The sequence below is a fragment of the Mirounga angustirostris genome, unplaced genomic scaffold, assembly GCF_029215605.1.
Source record: "Mirounga angustirostris isolate CCGP_5_RB_7025 unplaced genomic scaffold, mMirAng1.0.hap1 SCAF_8, whole genome shotgun sequence".
Classification (NCBI taxonomy): domain Eukaryota; kingdom Metazoa; phylum Chordata; class Mammalia; order Carnivora; family Phocidae; genus Mirounga; species Mirounga angustirostris.
In genome coordinates this window covers 88,485,474-88,505,983 of record NW_026991716.1, presented here as the reverse complement: position 1 = coordinate 88,505,983, position 20,510 = coordinate 88,485,474, and the positions used below count along the sequence as shown (strand labels likewise).

General features: G+C 37.5%; 1 pseudogene; it reads right to left on the bottom strand.

Moving 5' to 3' along the window:
* Positions 1 to 1,069: 1,069 nt before the first annotated feature.
* LOC123836481 (cerebral cavernous malformations protein 2 homolog) lies at positions 1,070 to 18,294 on the bottom strand (annotated as a pseudogene).
* Between the last annotated feature and the right edge of the window lie 2,216 nt (positions 18,295 to 20,510).

The following is a 20,510-nucleotide window of genomic DNA, read 5'->3' as shown; positions in this document are numbered from 1 at the left end:
CTTGGGAGCCTGCTTCTCCCTCTGCCTCTCTCTCTGTCTCTCATGAATAAATAAATAAAAATCTTTATAAAAAAAAATAAATAAAAGTATCAATAAAAAGCCTTTCCTCCTAGTTGATGATAGATTATCACAAGTTTTCTGATTTTGAAAGGAATCTCAGTAAAGAAAAGTAGATGTACTTTATACCTTCTCCATTCTGTGAATCTCTTCTGGTCTCAATCATAGACTGAAGCCAATTATAAAATGTTTAGTTACATAGTTCAGTGAACTCTTTCATGATTTAAAAGACTAATTTGGACCTTTCTCTTGTTCATGTATTAATTTATGCAATCGCTGAACTAGTACAATCACTTTTTTAAGTACCCAAGACGCTTTCACTATAACATCACTTGCCTAGTATCATCAAAAAAATAAAAATAAAAATAATAAAAATAGTAAATTCTACATTTTAGGAATCTTACTGACTTCTTATCAGTTGGCTTGGAAATAAAAAGTTGTGATAGCCTTACCTAAATTGTTAGGCAATGAAAAAGTCAACAACTATATATGTATGTATAGTTGTGACATTATCTATGGGACTATCAGAAAATTACCTTAAATGAACCCACCCTTACACATAATTAACATGCAATGAATTCTCGTTGAACAAATTAATGGATTAAAAAATGTAGCCTTTTATGTTTGCAAAATATTTTATGCAGGCTGTCATAAGAAATTTCTATAAGGAGGTGTCAGGACAAAGAACATTTCAGTCAATGCAGCAGAAAATGAAAATATCTGTATAGTGTGATATATGATGACCAAATGAATTATCGTTTTATGTTGCTTGACAAACTCCTTTACAGTAGAGGACTACCTACTCCGGTTGTCCCCCCTGCCCAGCCCCGAGCCCAGAGAGGAAAAGGGCAGACGCACAGAAGTCCAGTGGACCTCTCCCCAAAAAGGCTGGACAACCAGGAAGCGAGTGGGTGGGGACGGCGAGCGGCGCAGGCCTTCTCTTACCATGGAGACGCCGCTGCCGGCCTTAGCTCCGACGGGCTCCAGGAAGTTGGACTGCTGGCTGTCCTCCTCAAGGATGAAGGGCTGCAGAGGCAGCAGCCCGAACTTGCACTTGTTCCTGCAGGGCTGCCTCATGTTGATGCCGAGTTCGGGGACTGAGGCCCCTATCGTGCTCCCCATGCAGCCGCGATGCGCCTTGCTGGAATTCTGCGGCGAGAGACTGCTGCGCCCCGTCAGCCCGCAGCCGCGCAGCCCCGCAGCCCCGCAGCCCCTCAGCCGCAATGGCGCTTAAAGTGTTCACAGGGCTGGTCCCAGCGTGAGGAGACCTCCGTTGGCAGAGGGGCCAGAGCGAGAGGCAACTTGTGTGCGTACCCTCGGCGAAAGCGAAAGAGCTGGCTTCCACCTCATAGGGACCCGTCACGTCCACTTTTGTGAGAGAAGGTCACTTTTTGTGAAGGGACAGGTGGTGGGTGGGTGTGGAGGCCCAATAAGACACTGCTCTACCCAGAAACTCGATGGTGGACTCCGTATAAATACTCCGGAAGGCTTGGCTGAACGGGGAGCACAGCTTCTCTGCAGCGACCCTGGTCTCCGCAGCCAGGATCGCCAGGCGGCTGGCCTTCACAGGCCTCACACTGCTTCCTGACTGGGAGCCTGAGGTGAGTGAGGCCCCTAGAACTTGGCGCCCATGGACCCCGGCTGGGGAAATAAATGGTCCTGGGCTGTCGACAGGACCGCCGGATGCAAGGCTTCCTCCCGGAAGTGGGAGACGGCCACCGTGTTTTGCGTGGGGGCCCGGCGATGGTGTCCTTCTGGTTCCTCCAGGCCAGCTTCACGTTGCAGGCAGACGGGCTGATCACAGCATGGTGCTCCTGCGCAAGTTCTGGGGAGCCGGTGGGATTTGCAGCATCTGTGAAGTGCAGAATCTCACGGAGGCATTCAAGTACCTTGGTATGTCTGTTAACAGAGACCTAAGTACTTTACCTCCTGCATGTAGTTGCTCAGCGCTCTGTCTGGCCCACACGCTCAGGCAAGGGCAGCACCACAGGGAGCGGAGGGCACCTCTTTGTCACCTTCTTCCAAGTTTCTTTATATTTTTCACCTTTGGGAATACTCGTGTAAGCGGCGACACAATTCCAGGCTTCTTGCCCTTCTTGCCTGGCTCGCCCCGTGCAGCTAGCTCCACGCTGAAAATTGAGAGTTAAGTGTAAATTTTATTCATCAAATTTTAATGCGTTAATCATGTCTTAATTTAGTGTTTTATCCTAGTGTTAGAGGGGAGGACTTTTGGCTTCAATTATAAGGAGAGCTATCTTTACCGCTCTTACATACAAAAGACAGTTAATAGCAATTTGTATGTTTGGTAGTTTATGATGTTAAAAACACCACGTTTTAATGATTCTGTACCGTTTTGTCTTTAATTTTTTTAAATCTTATTTTAGATATACAGATTTAATTTATTTCTGGGCATAATAAAACTAACACACTTATGAACACAAAAAGATTTTGGGTAACAATTTAAAAAGATGTTCTTAGATATCAATGTTTATCATGGTAGAAAATTTAAATTTTTTTGTTTCTATGTAAGAAATAATATATAGAACAGTTAAGAAAACACTTATAGAAAACAATTGATAAATTAATGTTTGTCATTAAAACTGAACTACCAAATGCCTTAAATTCATTTACAGAAATGGTATTATTTTATACATTTTGAATTTTATTTATCAGGATAATATGCATGGTTTCTTCTTCGACTGAGGTCCCCCAATAACCAAGTCTAGAAAACTGAGAAAGGATGAGGTGCTATTTAAATAAAATAAACTCAGATAATTCAAAACCATGTCAACATATTTTAGTTTCTATTTAATTTACATTTTTTATTAATAGATCTTTTCTCTCCTGAAAAAATGTAAATATGTAATGGTTATTTTCCTCCTCTGCTATATAATTTAGACTCAAATTTTTAATAAAAATTTATAAGTTGAAGATTCATCTCTAAAAAATAAAATATTATCCAATATTGACAATGCTTAAATACAATTGTAAACATATAAAATTAAATTTATAATAAATAATGTTAAGGGGTACATATTTATGTAACATAAGATAGCACTTAATAATATGTCCAAGAGTAGCACATTACTACACATATTTGTGAGTCATTTCAAATCCTGCTCTTTCCAAAACATTTTTGTGGTTTTATTGACATCATTTACCAAGAATTTATAATATAATGTACTATTTATGAGTATTTCTTTTGTTTTATTCATTATACTCTGATTTTATAATATCAATGAATGTTTTTCATCACATTGTGTGTACTTATTTATGTGTATGCGGTATTTCCTTTAATAAACAAAACTAATTATCATTTAAATATTGAAGAACTACTTCAACGACTTAAATAATTTTACAGAAATATGTAATTTCAAAATGTTTTTCCATGGCTATATTTTTACTTTAGCAACCTCACCATAATTGTAATAGTAAATGTACTTTGACCTTACAAATTTATGTTATAACACTTCTTTTATGACAGAAATTTTTTTCTACTTTATGAGTATGTTAGTAAAAAGTAAAAATGTATCTGAACACATAAGCGTAAATAATTTATAATGCAGTCATGTGTATGAATAAAATATAAATTCAGAATATTTTCAATGATCATGCTTTACTTTCAAAATTAGAATATGGTATATTATTCAGCAAAATGTCACTAGTAAACGATAGAGAAATTTTCATGGCATTCCATTTTTGCATTTAAACTCCCCAGATATGTTATTACCTCACAAATACTGACATTTCATCTAAATACTTCACCCTCTTTGATTGCTAACCATTTAAAACTAGTCATGGTTAATTACTATATTTCTTTTCCTTTTTACCTATAAAGAGCAAATAAATACAAAAGCGTTCAAAGATAATATATGATTTGGGAAACATACCCAAAGAAACCTACACTAAGAATCGGACCACTGAATGTTCAACATTGCCTAAACATAATGGAAATGGCTAAACAATGCAGTTTTTCATATTCTGAATTCTTCAGTACTTGTAAAAGATATATGTATGGAGGAAGGGGACCAAAAGTGATGAAAAGACAAAATTTGGTAAACATCCAGAGAATTCAAATTCCTATGGTCAGCTTTTGTTGCTTTAATTTATCCCTAATACAAGGTTTGGCCAGGTCTAAATCTATCAAGATCTCTCTTACATGCTTAAGATTGGTTTAACACTAACTTGCAATCCAATTGGCATCTGTTAAAATGGTTCTACGTAGAAGCCCTGTTAAGGTGGAGGAAGTCATATTGATATTTATGTAAAGCCAAGTTGATTCATGCTGGTTTGGGAAAGTTCTACCATTTTCTCTGGGGATACTGGATATTGGCTTTGACTCTTGGCCAAGATAAGAGCTATGGGATTAATAATGTGCAGTTTAAAGTCTAAAATTCTTCCAGACACATTCCAGGTTTGGGTTAACTGATGTTTTTCACTTGGTGTAGCCTATTAGACATCCATGTTAAACTATATGGCCAGAGTGTGTAATCCCCCTTTCTAACTTATGTCTTGAGTTCTTATGAGGCCAAGATTCCTTGCACAGATCTTGATGGTTCAATTGATATGGAAGCCTAGCTCATATGCCATTAAGGATCCTGGGGAGATTGTCCTTGAGTATGTTTCAGACCCCCCACACTTGCCTGTATTCTCTTCCTATTGCTATATCTTATTTTTACTTTAATAAAAAGTGTTATGTGACTATTCTATGGGAAGCATGGTGAGTCCTTTGAACTATCCAAACTTGGGAAATCTTTGTAGTATTTAATTCACTTTTTCAGGGCTAGGACTAGGATAAGGCAAGCCATGAGTCTATCTAGGGCCCAAAATTTTAGGAGGCACTCACTTGCAAGAATCTGAGGGTTCCTCCTTTAATTCTGTGTTGTGGGTTCCTCATTTGCCTCATTCTAGTCCAAGACATGCTATCTCTCTCCCTGGTCTCAGATTTCTTTCCAGTTAAATACATAGGACAACTCAGACTTCGACCTCTGTCACCAACTTGCCTTTATTGTCTTTCCTGTCTTTGTGTTACCTCAGACAAGGTATTCTTTATGAATTTTCAATCATAAATTCATTAAAATCTATATATTTATTAATGCTCTCAATAGCTATTGTCATTAAAACAATTTTAAATACTCTTCTGAAGTAAGCTATGCTAAAATTTTAGTGAGAAAATAAAAGAATGGATTAACTATTGCCATTAAAACAATTTTAAATACTCTTTTGAAATAAATTATGCCAAAATTTTCGTGAGAAAAAAATGGTTTAGAATCTGCCTCAATTATTTTAATTCTAGAAACCCTTTAGAAGTAGAACATTGTCTTTGTTGTTTCTCATCCAGAAGTGTGATACTATGGTGGCAATATCTTGCAAAGTGAAAGGATTAGGAGCACTTTGGCAAAACTATTATGTGTCGCATTCCATACATTGGAGAGTAGAGCCTTGAAGTACAAGTAACTCTCTTCAAGGGAAGAGCATTAGCCTTTGGTCCACAGCACTTGTTAAAACACATTATATTTAGGGGCACCTGCATGGCTCAGTCAGTTAATCGTCTGCCTTTGGCTCTCTGGTCATGATCCCAGGTCCTGGAATTGAGCCCAGAGCCCTACATCTAGCCCGGCATTGAGCCCCGCATTAAGGCCCTCATTGAGCTCCACAATGAGCCTCACAGTGAGGCTCAGTGGGAAGTCGGCTTCCTCTTCTGACCTTCCCCCTGCTCGGGCTTTCTCTCTGGCTCCCTCTCTCTCTCAAATAAATAAATAAAATCTTAAAAAAAACACATAATATTTAGTTGATTATTATGTGTTAAAATAGCAAATATGATAAATTCTAAGAGTTCATAAAAGATGTCACATAGTCAGAGTATTTTGGACAATTTCAAGTTTGAAATATTCTTGGTAACCTCGGTTGGTATCGTTCTTGAATTAGTTTCCACAAGCATTCATAAACCTAAAAGATTCATTTTAATTGTGATGGCATTTTCCCACCATGAGCTAGTCCATTAAAATCACACTGAGTGAGATTACAGGTAAAGTTCTCAGCTGTTGGTTAATTCTCAAGCCAAGATAAAATCGTTTAATGCCAAATATCCTGCTATGATTTTAAAGTAACCATATAAAACACTAGTCAGTGACATGTAAAACTGCTAAATGCTTTTCTTGGGGGCTTGGCTTGATAGCTAGCACAGTAATATATATATTTTTTCTATTCTTATGTTAATCCCCATACATTACATCATTAGTTTTAGATGAAGGGTTCCATGATTCATTGTTTGTGCATAACACCCAGTGCTCCATGCAGACCGTGCCTTCCTCAATACCCACCACCAGGCTAACCCATCCTCCCACCCCCCTCCCCTCTAGAACCCTGTTTGTTTTTCAGAGTCCATCGTCTCTCATGGTTCGTCTACCCCTCCGATTTCCCCCGCTTCATTCTTCCCCTCCCGCTACCTTCTTCTTCTTCTTTTTTTTTTTTCTTAACATATATTGCATTATTTGTTTCATAGGTACAGATCTGAGATTCAACAGTCTTGCACAATTCACAGCGCTTACCAGAGCACATACCCTCCCCAATGTCTATCACCCAGTCACCCCATCCCTCCCACCCCACCCCCCACTCCAACAACACTCAGTTTGTTTCCTGTGATTAAGAATTCCTCATATCAGTGAAATCATATGATACATGTCTTTCTCTGTTTGACTTATTTCACTCAACATAATACCCTCCAGTTCCATCCACGTCGTTGCAAATGGCAAGATCTCATTCCTTTTGATGGCTGCATAATATTCCATTGTATATATATACCACCTCTTTTTTATCCATCTGTCGATGGACATCTTGGCTCTTTCCACAGTTTGGCTATTGTGGACATTGCTGCTATAAACATCGGGGTGCACGTACCCCTTCGGACCCCTACTTTTGTATCTTTGGGGTAAATACCCAGTAGTGCAATTGCTGGATCATACGGTAGCTCTATTTTCAACTTTTTGAGGAACCTCTATACTGTTTTCCAGAGTGGCTGCACCAGCTTGCATTCCCACCAACAGTGTAGGAGGGTTCCCCTTTCTCCACATCCCCGCCAACATCTGTCGTTTCCTGACTTGTTAATTTTAGCCATTCTCACTGGTGTGAGGTGGTATCTCATTGAGGTTTTGATTTGGATTTCCCTGATGCTGAGCGATATTGAGCACTTTTTCATGTGTCTGTTGGCCATTTGGATGTCTTCTTTGGAAAAATGTCTGTTCATGTCTTCTGCCCATTTCTTGATTGGATTCTTTGTTCTTTGGGTGTTGAGTTTGATGAGTTCTTTATAGATTTTGGATACTAGCCCTTTATCTGATATGTCATTTGCAAATATCTTCTCCCATTCTGTCGGTTGTCTTTTGGTTTTGTTGACTGTTTCCTTTGCTTTGGAAAAGCTTTTTATCTTGATGAAGTCCCAATAGTTCATTTTTGCCCTTGCTTCCCTTGCCTTTGGTGATGTTTCTAGGAAGAAGTTGCTTCGGCTGAGGTCAAAGAGGTTGCTGCCTGTGTTCTCCTTTAGGATTTGGAGGTCTTTCAACCATTTGGAGTCTATTTTTGTGTGTGGTGTAAGGAAATGGTCCAGTTTCATTCTTCTGCATGTGGCTATCCAATTTTCCCAACACCATTTGTTGAAGAGACTGTCTTTGTTCCATTGGACATTCTTTCCTGCTTTGTCGAAGATTAGTTGACCATAGAGTTGAGGGTCCATTTCTGGGCTCTCTATTCTGTTCCATTGATCTATGTGTCTGTTTTTGTGCCAGTACCATGCTGTCTTGATGATGACAGCTTTGTAATAGAGCTTGAAGTCCGGAATTGTGATGCCACCGGCTTTGCTTTTCTTTTTCAACATTCCTCTGGCTATGTGGGGTCTTTTCTGGTTCCATACAAATTTTAGGATGATTTGTTCCATTTCTTTGAAAAAAGTGGGTGGTATTTTGATGGGGATTGCATTGAATGTGTAGATTGCTCTAAGTAGCATTGACATCTTCACAATATTTGTTCTTCCAATCCATGAGCATGGAACATTTTTCCATTTCTTTGTGTCTTCCTCAATTTCTTTCATGAGTATTTTATAGTTTTCTGAGTACAGATCCTTTGTCTCTTTGGTTAGATTTATTCCTAGGTATCTTATGGTTTTGGGTGCAATTGTAAATGCACTCCTTAATTTCTCTTTCTTCTGTCTTGTTGGTGTATAGGAATGCCACTGACTTCTGTGCATTGATTTTATATCCTGCCACTTTACTGAATTCCTGTATGAGTTCTAGCAGTTTTGGGATGGAGTCTTTTGGGTTTTCCACATAAAGTATCATATCATCTGCAAAGAGTGAGAGTTTGACTTCTTCTTTGCCAATTTGGATGCCTTTGATTTCTTTTTGTTGTCTGATTGCTGTGGCTAGGACTTCCAATACTATGTTGAATAGCAGTGGTGATAGTGGACATCCCTGGCGCGTTCCTGACCTTAGGGGGAAAGCTCTCAGTTTTTCCCCATTGAGAATAATATTCGCTGTAGGTTTTTCATAGATGGCTTTTATGATACTGAGGTATGTACCCTCGATCCCTATACTCTGAAGAGTTTTGATCAAGAAAGGATGCTGTACTTTGTCAAAAGCTTTTTCTGCATCTATTGAGAGGATCATATGATTCTTGTTCTTTCTTTTGTTAATGTATTGTATCACATTGATTGATTTGCGGATGTTGAACCAACCTTGCATCCCAGGGATAAATCCCACTTGGTCATGGTGAATAATCCTTTTAATATACTGTTGGATCCTACTGACTAGTGTTTTGGTGAGAATTTTTGCATCCATGTTCATCAGGGATATTGGTCTGTAATTCTCCTTTTTGATGGGGTCTTTGTCTGGTTTTGGGATCAAGGTAATGCTGGCCTCATAAAATGAGTTTGGAAGTTTTCCTTCCATTTCTATTTTTTGGAACAGTTTCAGAAGAATAGGTATTAATTCTTCTTGAAATGTTTGGTAGAATTCCCCTGGGAAGCCATCTGGCCCTGGGCTTTTGTTTTTTGGGAGATTTTTGATGACTGCTTCAATTTCCTTAGTGGTTCTAGGTCTGTTCAGGTTTTCTATTTCATCCTAGTTCAGTTTTGGTAGTTGATACATCTCTAGGAATGCATCCATCTCTTCCAGGTTATCTAATTTGCTGGCAAAGAGTTGCTCATAATATGTTCTTATAATTGTTTGTATTTCTTTGGTGTTGGTTGTGATCTCTCCTCTTTCATTCATGATTTTGTTGATTTGGGTCATTTTTCTTTTTGATAAGTCTGGCCAGGGGTTTATCAATCTTGTTAATTCTTTCAAAGAACCAGCTCCTAGTTTTGTTGATCTGTTCTACTGTTCTTTTAGTTTCTATTTCATTGATTTCTGCTCTGATCTTTATTATTTCTCTTCTCCTGCTGGGTTTAGGCTTTATTTGCTGTTCTTTCTCCAGCTCCTTTAGGAGTAAGGTTAGGTTGTGTACTTGAGACCTTTCTTGTTTCTTGAGAAAGGCTTGTATTGCTATATACTTTCCTCTTAGGACTGCCTTTGCTGCATCCCAAAGATTTTGCACAGTTGTGTTTTCATTTTCATTGGTTTCCATGTATTTTTTTAATTCTTCTTTAATTTCCTGGTTGACCCATTCATTCTTCAGTAGGATGCTCTTTAGCCTCCATGTATTTGAGTTCTTTCCGACTTTCCTCTTGTGATTGAGTTCTAGTTTCAAAGCATTGTGGTCTGAAAATAGGCAGGGAATGATCCCAATCTTTTGGTACCGGTTGAGACCTGATTTATGACCTAGGATGTGATCTATTCTGGAGAGTGTTCCATGGGCACTAGAGAAGAATGTGTATTCCGTTGCTTTGGGGTGGAATGTTCTGAATATGTCTGTGAAGTCCATTTGGTCCAGTGTGTCCTTTAAAGTCTTTATTTCCTTGTTGATCTTTTGCTTAGACGATCTGTCCATTTCAGTGAGGGGGATGTTAAAGTCCCCCACTATTACTGTATTGTTGTCGATGTGTTTCTTTGCTTTTGTTATTAATTGCCTTATATAATTGGCTGATCCCATGTTAGGGGCATAGATATTTACAATTGTTAGATCTTCTTGTTGGATAGATCCTTTAAGTATGATATAGTGTCCTTCCTCATCTCTTATTACAGTCTTTGGTTTAAAAACTAATTTGTCTGATATAAGGATTGCCACCCCACCTTTCTTTTGGTGTCCATTAGCATGGTAAATGGTTTTCCACCCCCTCACTTTCAATCTGGGGGTGTCTTTGGTTCTAAAATGAGTCTCTTGCAGACAGCATATCGATGGGTCTTGTTTTTTAATCCAGTCTGATAGCCTGTGTCTTTTGATTGGGGCATTTAGCCCATTTACATTCAGGGTAACTATTGAAAGATAGGAATTTAGTGCCATTGTATTGCCTGTAAGGTGACTGTTACCATATATTGTCTGTGTTCCTTTCTGGTCTATGTTGCTTTTAGGCTCTCTCTTTGCTTAGAGGACCCCTTTCAAGATTTCCTGTAGGGCTGGTTTTGTGTTTGCAAATTCCTTTAGTTTTTGTTTGTCCTGGAAGCTTTTTATCTCTCCTTCAATTTTCAATGACAGCCTAGCTGGATATAGTATTCTTGGCTGCATATTTTCTCATTTAGTGCTCTGAATATATCCTGCCAGTCCTTTCTGGCCTGCCAGGTCTCTGTGGATAGGTCTGTTGCCAATCTAATGTTTCTACCATTGTAGGTTACATATCTCTTCTCCCGAGCTGCTTCCAGGATTTTCTCTTTGTCTATGAGACTCGTGAGTTTTACTATTAGATGTCGGGGTGTTGACCTATTATTATTGATTCTGAGAGGGGTTCTCTGTGCTTCCTGGATTTTCATGCCTGTTTCTTTCCCCAAATTAGGGAAGTTCTCTGCTATAATTTGCTCCATTATACCTTCTGCCCCTGTCTCTCTTTCTTCTTCTTCTGGGATCCCAATTATTCTAATGTTGTTTCGTCTTATGGTATCGCTTATCTCTCGAATTCTGCCCTCGTGATCCAGTAGTTGTTTATCTCTCTTTTTCTCATCTTCTTTATTTTCCATCATTTCATCTTCTATATTACTGATTCTCTCTTCTGCCTCATTTATCCTAGCACTTAGCGCCCCCATTTTTGATTGCACCTCATTAATAGCCTTTTTGATTTCTACTTGGTTGGATTTTAGCTCTTTTACTTCTCCAGAAAGGGTTTCTCTAATAACTTCCATATTTTTTTCAAGCCCAGCTAGTATTTTTAAAGTGATGATTCTGAACTCTAGATCTGACATCGTACTAATGTCCGTATTGAGTAGGTCCCTGGCAGTCGGTACTACCTCTTGTTTTTTTGTTGAGGTGATTTTTTCCGTCTTGTCATTTTGTGCAGAAGAGAATAGATTAGTGAGAGAACAAAATGCTAGCAGAGTAACCCCGTCCCCAGAAAATATACTCTAAACCAATCAGAAAAGCCCTGAAGCAGTTGGATAAGAAAGGGAAAGAGAGAAAAAAGAAAAAGAAAAAGATAAAGATAAAAACAAAAACAATCAAAACAAAACAACAACAACAAAAACCAGAATGTGATCAAATATGATCAGGCTGGTATATAGATCAGTGCCACACACTAGATTTTGGGTGTATTTTGGTCTTTTAGAAGAAAGTGCCTCCCAAAATTTTAAAGAAAGAAAAACTTATATATGTACAAAAATAAGGGTTGATATGATGAAGGGATGGAATATGACTGTAAAAATGGAAATTATAAAAAGTTTTATAAAAGGAATTGATAAGTTGTTTGAAAAAAGAAAGAAGAGGATTTAAAAAAAGAAAAAAGAAAAAAAAAGGGAGAGTATGTGATCAGGCAGGGGAATAGAAAACACCATATACTAGAGATTTAGGGTATATTTTAATCTGTTAGAAGAAACTATCTCAAAATTTTAAAGAGAGAACAACTTATATATATAAGCCAAAAATATGGGTAACTGCTATGAAGGGATAGAATATGACTCTAAAAATGAAAAATAAAAATGTTTTTTTTTTTTAAAAAGGGATTGATAAGATGTTGGTTGAAAAAGGGAAAAAGAAAAATTCAAAAAGAAATAAAAAGACAAAAAGACAGTTAAAAAAAATTAACTTTAAAAGAGTAAAGAATCATGGTAAAAAAGCCATGAATTCTATGTGCAGTAGTCCCCTAGCGCTGGAGTTCTGCCGTTCTCATTGATCGGTAAACTTGGTCTTGGCTGGCTGTTCTCGCTGATCTTCTGGGGAGGGGCCTGTTGCCGTGGTTTCCAAATGTCTCTGCCGGAGGCGGAATTGCCCGCCCTTGCCCCCTCCCGGCTAAGTAATCTGCTCGGGTTTGCTCTCCGGGGCTTTTGTTCCCTGCAAGCTTTCCGTACAGCTTTGGAGGCGGAGAGTGAAAACGGCGGCCTCCCAATCTCCGCCGTGGAGGAGCCGAGAAGTCGGGCCCGCTCCTCAGTGAGCCCCCAGAGAAAAGCCGTCAGTCACTCCCGTCTCCCCGGTCTCCGGCCGCACTCCGTGCTCACCCGGCCTGTGACCGTGCGTTTCTATCTCTGGCCCCCGACCCCGGGTGGAGTCTCCAAACCCAGCAGATCCCCGCAGTGCGCTCCCGCGTGGCTCCTCCCAGGGGAAGAAGGTGAGTCTCCCCGGATCTGCCGCTTGTTGGGTCCCTGCTGGAGGAGCAGGGGCCCGACTGTGCCGCGGATCACGGTTTATGGCCACCCCGAGCTGAGAGCCCGCGCCTGGGCTCCGCCTCTGCAGCCGGCTTCCCTGCTCCGTTACCTGGGAGCTCTGCCACACTCAGGCACCCCTGGTCTTTCTGTGACCCCGAGGGTCCTGAGACCACACTGTCCCGGAGGGTTCCACCCCCGCTTAGCCACCAGAGTGACGTCCCTCGGCGGAGCAGACTTTTAAAAGTTCCGATTTTGTGCTCCGCGGCTCTATCACTTGCCAGAAGCGGCCGACGGAGGCCCCTCCCCCGCCGTCTATCCTCCCGAATATCGCCTCAGATTCACTTCTCCGCACGTCCTACCTTCCAGAAAGTGGTCGCTTTTCTGATGAGAGAGTTGTTGCTCTTCTTTTCTTCAATCTCCTATTGAGTTTGTAGGTGTTCAGAATGGTTTGATCCCTATCCAGCTGAATTCCTGAGAGGAGACAAAATCCAGGTCTCCTACTCCTCCGCCATCTTGCTCCGCCCCCCTAGTAATATATTTTTAATATGGAAAAATATTTAGAATAAAATTCTAAGAAAATATTTCCTTTTTTAGTAATTAATCTATTCAACACTAAGGAATTTAATATTACAGTTTAATCTTTATTTTCCCTAGTAAGAAGGCAATGGGTTAAAATAGTTATATCTTTATCTTCTGAGTACTAATTTCTTAGATAGACCATCCTTTGTCAATGATAAAGTATTTCACAATGATAGAAATTCATATAAATATATTATATTGGAGACCAATATTCATGACATAAAGAATGGTATTCTAATATATAGATTAAACCATTTCTCATCCATGAAGAACTGTATCTTAAAATACAATAACAGATAAAGTTTCATTGTTAATTAATTGTATATTAATCAATTTTATAAATATGCTGTTAACTTCAGTTTTCATTTTTATTATAATGTTTACAGTGCACTATTACATAAGGCATAGAGTTAAGTTTGGAACAAAAACATGGATTTTGCAAGCAGTAGTTTATTTACAAAGTTCAATGCACATTTTCCTGGTAAACTGTCAAAATTTTTTCCTCTTTCAGCATCCATTTCTTCATCTAAAAATGAGACTATTCCTACCATATAGGAATATTTTAAGATTAGCTTTCCCATTTTACAAACCATAAGATTTTACAACAATCTAAGTGAAGCCCATGAAAGAAATTACTTACAAAAGTAAACAAAAGGGAACAATTGTCTTAATAGGCAAAGTTCATTGAATCCAGTTATATATGGCTGATGAGACTTTCATCTTCCACCATGATTTTATTTTATTTTATTTTAAAGATTTTATTTATTTGTTTGACAGAGAGAGACACAGTGAGAGAGGGAACACAAGCAGGAGGAGTGGGAGAGGGAGAAGCAGGCTTCCAGTCGAGCAGGGAAGCCGACGCGGGGCTCGATCCCAGGACCCTGGGACAATGACCTGAGCAGAAGGCAGATGCTTAAGGACTAAGCCATCCAGGCGCCCCTTCCACCATGATTTTAGAGGTCTGCTAGAAGTGTTGCTAGCACTCTTTCCATTAAAAAAGAATAGAACAAACATTAAATCCGTCAACAGACAAATGGATAAAGTGTTACAGAATATTCTATGTCATATATTTATATATATTTGTAAATGTATACTATTCAGCCATTTAAAAATGGAAATTCTGCCATTTTTGACAACATGGATGAACCTCGAAAACATCATGCTAAATGAAATAAGCCAGACAGAGAAAACCAAATATTACATGATCTCACTTATATGTGGAATCTGTTTCTCATAGAAACAGAGATCATGATGGTGGTTGCCAGAAGTGGGGGATGGATGGTAGGGGAATTGGGTGTAAGTGGTCAAAAGATTCAACTTCCAGTAAGATTAATAATTTTTGGGAATATAATGTACAATATGAATACTATAGATAACAATACTGTGCTGTATATTTAAAAATTGCTAAGAGTGTACCTTAGAAGAAAAACATTATAAATGCTGAAGTAATGAATGTTAACTAAACTTATTTTGGTAATCATTTTGCAATATATACATATATGAAATCATTTTGTTGTACACTTTAAACTTTATGCAGTGTTATCAGGCAGTTATATCTCAATAAAATTGGAAAAAATAAAATTCCAAATATTATGAAAGAAATAGAACACCTAATTAAATAGAGGAAAAAGCTTTGATTCAATATTGCTAATGTGTTAATCTCCCCATTTTGATCTGTAGACCCAATGGAATTCCAATCAAAACCTTACCATATATTTTGGATATATTTACAAGCTGATTCTAATATGTATATGGAAGGTCAAAGGACCTTGAATTTCCATAACTATTTTTTCATAGCCAAAACCATTTTTCCAAAAGACGAATAAATTTGAGTCTCAGACTACCCAATTTCAAATATTATCATAAAGCTACGGTAATCAAGACAATATTTAGGAAGCACTAAGGGATTTTCCTTCATTCTTCACAGTGAGAAGCTAGTGGGAATCCTGGAGGTGAAACTGGTGAAAATGTGGGGGCCCTCCTAACACTGGGCTTCCCCGAGATTTTAACTTTCCAAATACTCCACACTGAGCTGCGAGCAGTTCTTCAAGCACACTGTAAGTTTACCTGCTGTGTCCTGGCACCAACAGTGGCTGTTGCTCCCGGTAAGTTATTCTTGGTGATTCTCTCTGGCCGCCTCTCTCTTCAGTTTTGGGGGCAGCGGCTTACCTTGTGGCCTCAATTCTCTGGTGAACCTTTAAGGAGTTGTTTTGCAGCTTGTTCTGTTTTATCTTATTGTGAGGCTGAGAGTGCTACTTCCACACTTTTTACATGTCAGAGCAGAGATTTACACTTGTATCTTTTAGAAACATAATTGTCTAGGAGACTTAAATTTTTAAAATGTTATTCTAAGGAAAATAGTTTTCACTGTATCTACAAAAGCTAATAATTAAATGAACCCTAACTGACTTGGTATTATATATATTAATCACATTTATACCTAAGAAACCTATACAGTGTGGAGAGTGCTGCTTTAGTTTGTTGACTGTCTGGAAAATTGAATCTGTCTAATTTGCCAATTCATTTTAAATTTGTTTAAACTATTTATACAAGTTCAAATGGACTATTGATCTTGCTTCAAATTTTCCTTATGTGTGTACACAATAATTCCCAATCCTAGAATAATCTTCAAATACTCTATATTTCTGCCTCAGTATTTTTTATATAACTTCAAGGGATTTCATTTTAGTTTTTAAGGGGTAAAGATGGTGTTAAAATGAAATTCCTAGGTGGGAATGCAGTAGACCATTCAATTCTTGACTTTATCTCCAAGATAATTGTGCTGTTGTCAGTTCATTGTTCCTATAATTTTCTCTTTATGGTGAGCTCCGAATATGGAAGCATAGCCAAACACATCAGTAAGTCTCTTAAGGTGCAGCCATATTCTTCCTTGTTTTGATTTTATGACAGTAGCTGTATTTCATCATGATAAAGAAAGTCTACTGTCCCTACTAATGTAAGAACAACTTTTTTTTGCCTGGCACAAATAGCCCAAAGTGACCAGACAACAGACATAGGTTTAGTTGAATCCTTACTGTATTTCCAGGTAGAAAAACTCTTCCCCAGGAAGTCAAAACCAAGAAATCAAATCAAAAAAGAATTTTTTAACAGAGTTGAAAATGTGGGGGATAAATTCCCCAGGGTGTCACTGAGAAGGGCTATTATAACTTCCATTTCTTAGTTCTAGGCCAGTAATGTTGAAACAGTCTATATTTAGCTCACAGCACTATACTGAGCTAGTCTAGCCATTAAATAGAACTAGTATTTTTTCTTTCTTTGATATCCGGTCTTAAGCAACTACTTGTAAAGTGAGAGGGATAAACACCAATACAATAGTGACAGGTAACAAGTGAGTCTAGGACACCTATTTATGTAATACAGTTTTGCTCTTTTTAATTGCCTGAGCTTTACCCAAGGACACCATTTCTGTTATATAATCAATTGGTCTTGAGTCACTCAAACTTGTTATCTGGTGTTTTAGAAAATATGCATTTATGATAAGCATCCTCAAGCCCTCATTACCTAATGTCTCGAGGCTAATGCCAGGGACTTAGAGTCTATGATAGATCCACAAACTGTTTTTCAATTGAATAATAATTCTCTGTTGCACACAACATAGCATTGCTTAAGAATCCCAGAAATCTATGCTGCAAGTTCCTACTAGGTTGGCCAGAAATTCTACATGATACCTTTTTTCCCTAGATGTATCTAGCATCATGGCATCTATAGAACCATATGACTCAAGTGACAGTACTCCTTAGTACCATAGTTTGAAATAGATAAAGGCTTCTCTCTTGCTCTTGCCCACTCAGAGCTCAAAAATTGATTCAGATGTTATCAATATGGAGGGCAGGAATGAATGTTCTGTACATTGTCCACAGGATCTAGCCTTCAAATGTTACTGTGACAGAGAAAAGAAAAATTAATATAGCTCTGAGCCCAAGTGTATGTGTACTGCTCTCTGTCCTAAGGGAGTCTAAATGGCTTCTGATTCCCCTTCTGGATTGAGGTTGATAGGAACACATCAGTAGCTATTTGGCAAGTGCTCAAGTTTGTGGGATATGTTTTAATAAAGATACTAAATTCATTAGAGCTGGGACTATCACATAGTTAAGGTTAAAAATAGACTACTCTCTTCTGCTATCTTCTACTTGCTTTTGAGGGGACCAAAGTATTGAATTAAGTGAGGATATAACAGGGACTATCATCCTTGTATTCTTTAAGTCTTAAGAAGTTTGCACTACACTATGCCATTCTAATTAGTGTTGCTGTTGGGACAGTGAGTATTTTGAGTGGGGATCAGAGGTATCATGGGCTTCTACTGAGGCTTTCCTACCATGATGACTCTGAAATCCACAAGTTAAGGAACGAAAATGAGGGTTCTGAGAGTGCCTAAGTGTATCCATCTTGATCATGCATTCAGAAACCATAGAAATACCCTAGATTCACAGACCTATTGAAAAAACTGTGAAATGAACTTGGACTGGTATTTGAATTATCTCTGTAAACAGGGGGCAAAGGGACAAGGAGGACTGATGATTTCCGAATTCCCTGGTATCAGTTCAGTGTCAGCCCAGACTCTGCATACAATGGCCCTGTGAAGATCCGACCTTTCTAGTATTTAGTTACTATGAAAGATGGTGGTACGTTCCTGTGGAGAAAAATTCTTGACCACTGAGATACATACTTCCTGTGGTTTTATAGGGCCCTTCTTCAAGGAGACTCAGCCTTCCATTAAATCAATGAGCTCTAGGTCTCAGAAGTGCTTTAAATCTAGAAGCTGGGAGTGGGATAGTGCTTTGTTATTGTTAACTGACACAGCTAGAGGTCTTGGTCTTTTCTGGTTATACATGTCAAGAAATACTTGTATGGGGTCCACATTTTTCTTATCTCCTGAAGAACCATGGTTTATTTCAAATTGTTTCAAATCCCTGTAGGTCATGTTCCCCTGGTATATATTCTGGCCTTGCTATCCATCATGTCTATCATCCCTTTCACAATTAAGTGTTACCACTTAGTCTGAGCTACTGAGATCCTCTTATTCACACTGGTAATAGGGAGCCTAATTTCATAGCAGCATACCATACATCAGTCCTGGCCTCCTACAGTAATGCAAAGGAAAACTGGGGGGGGAGTGGAGAGATGATTGATTGGTTGAGATTTTAAGGAATTTTCTCACACAATTGTGGAGGCTAGGCAAGTTCAGAATCTTCAGGTAGGCCAGTGGATTAGAGATCCAGGGAGAAGTTTCAGTTCAAGTCCTAAGACAGTCTTCTGGCAAAATTTCCTCCTCTTCCAGGGAGGTCTTTTTTTTCTGTTAAAGCCTTGGATTGGACAAGGTTCACCCACATTATAGAGGATAATCTGCTTTATTCAGAGTCTATTGATTTAAATGTTAATCTTGTCTAAAAATTACCTTCACAGAAATATCTAGAATAATGTTTAACCAAATATCTGGGTACTGTAACCTAGCCAAGTTAACACATAAAATTAGCAATAATGGGTAGTAAAAGTAAGAATTCTGAAACCATATTTTTCTGGGTTCATAACCCAGTTATTCACTTTATGGCTATGAGGAACTTCACTTTCCTGTAATTCAAATGCCTCATCTGTAAAATGTGGATAAGAAAAGTATCTTTATCAGGGGCCAAATATGAAGATTTAATGCAGTGAATGAAACATAGTAAATGCTCCAAAATGGTAGCTCTGATTGTTGTTAATAGTTTGAAAGAAGATAGCTTTTGTAGAACATTTTTGTACAATAAATGTCAAGTTGTGATATCAATGTTTTAATAATTTCATATGACTAATTCACTGGCTTTAAGCCTCTCTGTATGATTTGTAACTCATCCTTAAATATATAGAAACAATGTGTCTAAGGAAACAAATGGAGCAAGAGGCTTTAGGAACAATTAATTCTAGATTTAGTTATATTTATATTAAGATATTTATTTTTTGTTCCCATTTTAAATTTATAATCATGTAGTTAATTTCATAATGCTTTTTCAAACTAGAATATAATTGTGAATTAAAATTTTGATTTATAATTTTTACTAAACCATCCTTATAATTTTGTTATAATGAATTTTCATAATTTCCTACTCAATTTTATTTGTGGAGAAGGGATAGTGTTTAAATATTTCAATTCATATTTATTCTTCCTACTAATACATTTATTTCTACATTAATCTTTATTTTTCTATCTTGTTTTTCAATTGTTCTTGTTTTATTATTTCTGTAAAATTGTTATATATTTAGCTTATTTTCAGTACCTAATAACAATATAATTCTAGATAGATCTCATGGGTTTTGCTGCATAAATTATCCACTTTTATTACTTTAACATTGTTATTTTTAATTTTTGTTAGGATAAAAGTTATTTAAACTTTACTTTTTCTATGTAGTTTTAGAGACTGGAAGATTATTTGTTTCTATTTTTATTGCTTTATGGTCATAGAATACAGACTTTTTTTCATAAATATTCTTCAGATTGCTGCAAATCTTTGGTTAATTTCCAGAGTTTTGAAAAAGCTCATTCTGACAATTTTTACCAGAGGAGAGAATTTATGGAGGGCCTCACTCTGTCAGGTTCACTGATGTTACTCACCATTTAAATTTTTTCTTTCTATTAACTTTTGAGGATCTTCTGTATTTTGTATACAATTTTTGTCAGATATGTTTTTTTTGGAAAAAAAATTGTTTCTTGAATTTTCCTTTTTTAATATTGTCTTTAGGAGAATAACAGTTTTATAATGTCAATGCAATTTAACTTAAGATTATTCTCCTTCATAGTTTGTGGCTTTCATATTAATTTGTGCAAAATCATGAGTATCTTTTCCTATATTTTATTCTAAAAAGTTCTTGTTTTACTTTATAAGTTTACATGGATTAATTTTTATAGACATTATGAAGATTAAATCAAAGTTTATTTTTGAATATTTATGTCCAGTTATTTACACCATTTACTGAAAAGATTATTCTTTCTCTACTAGAATACTTTTCCATTGTCAAAAATTATTTGGCTGTATTTTTGTGGGTATATTTCCATTTTCTCTAATTTATTACATTCATTTATGTGTTTATCTCCTTTACCAATATAACCTGCCTTTATTCCTATAGAGGAAATCATTAACCAGATAGCTATTTTTAGAGATGCCT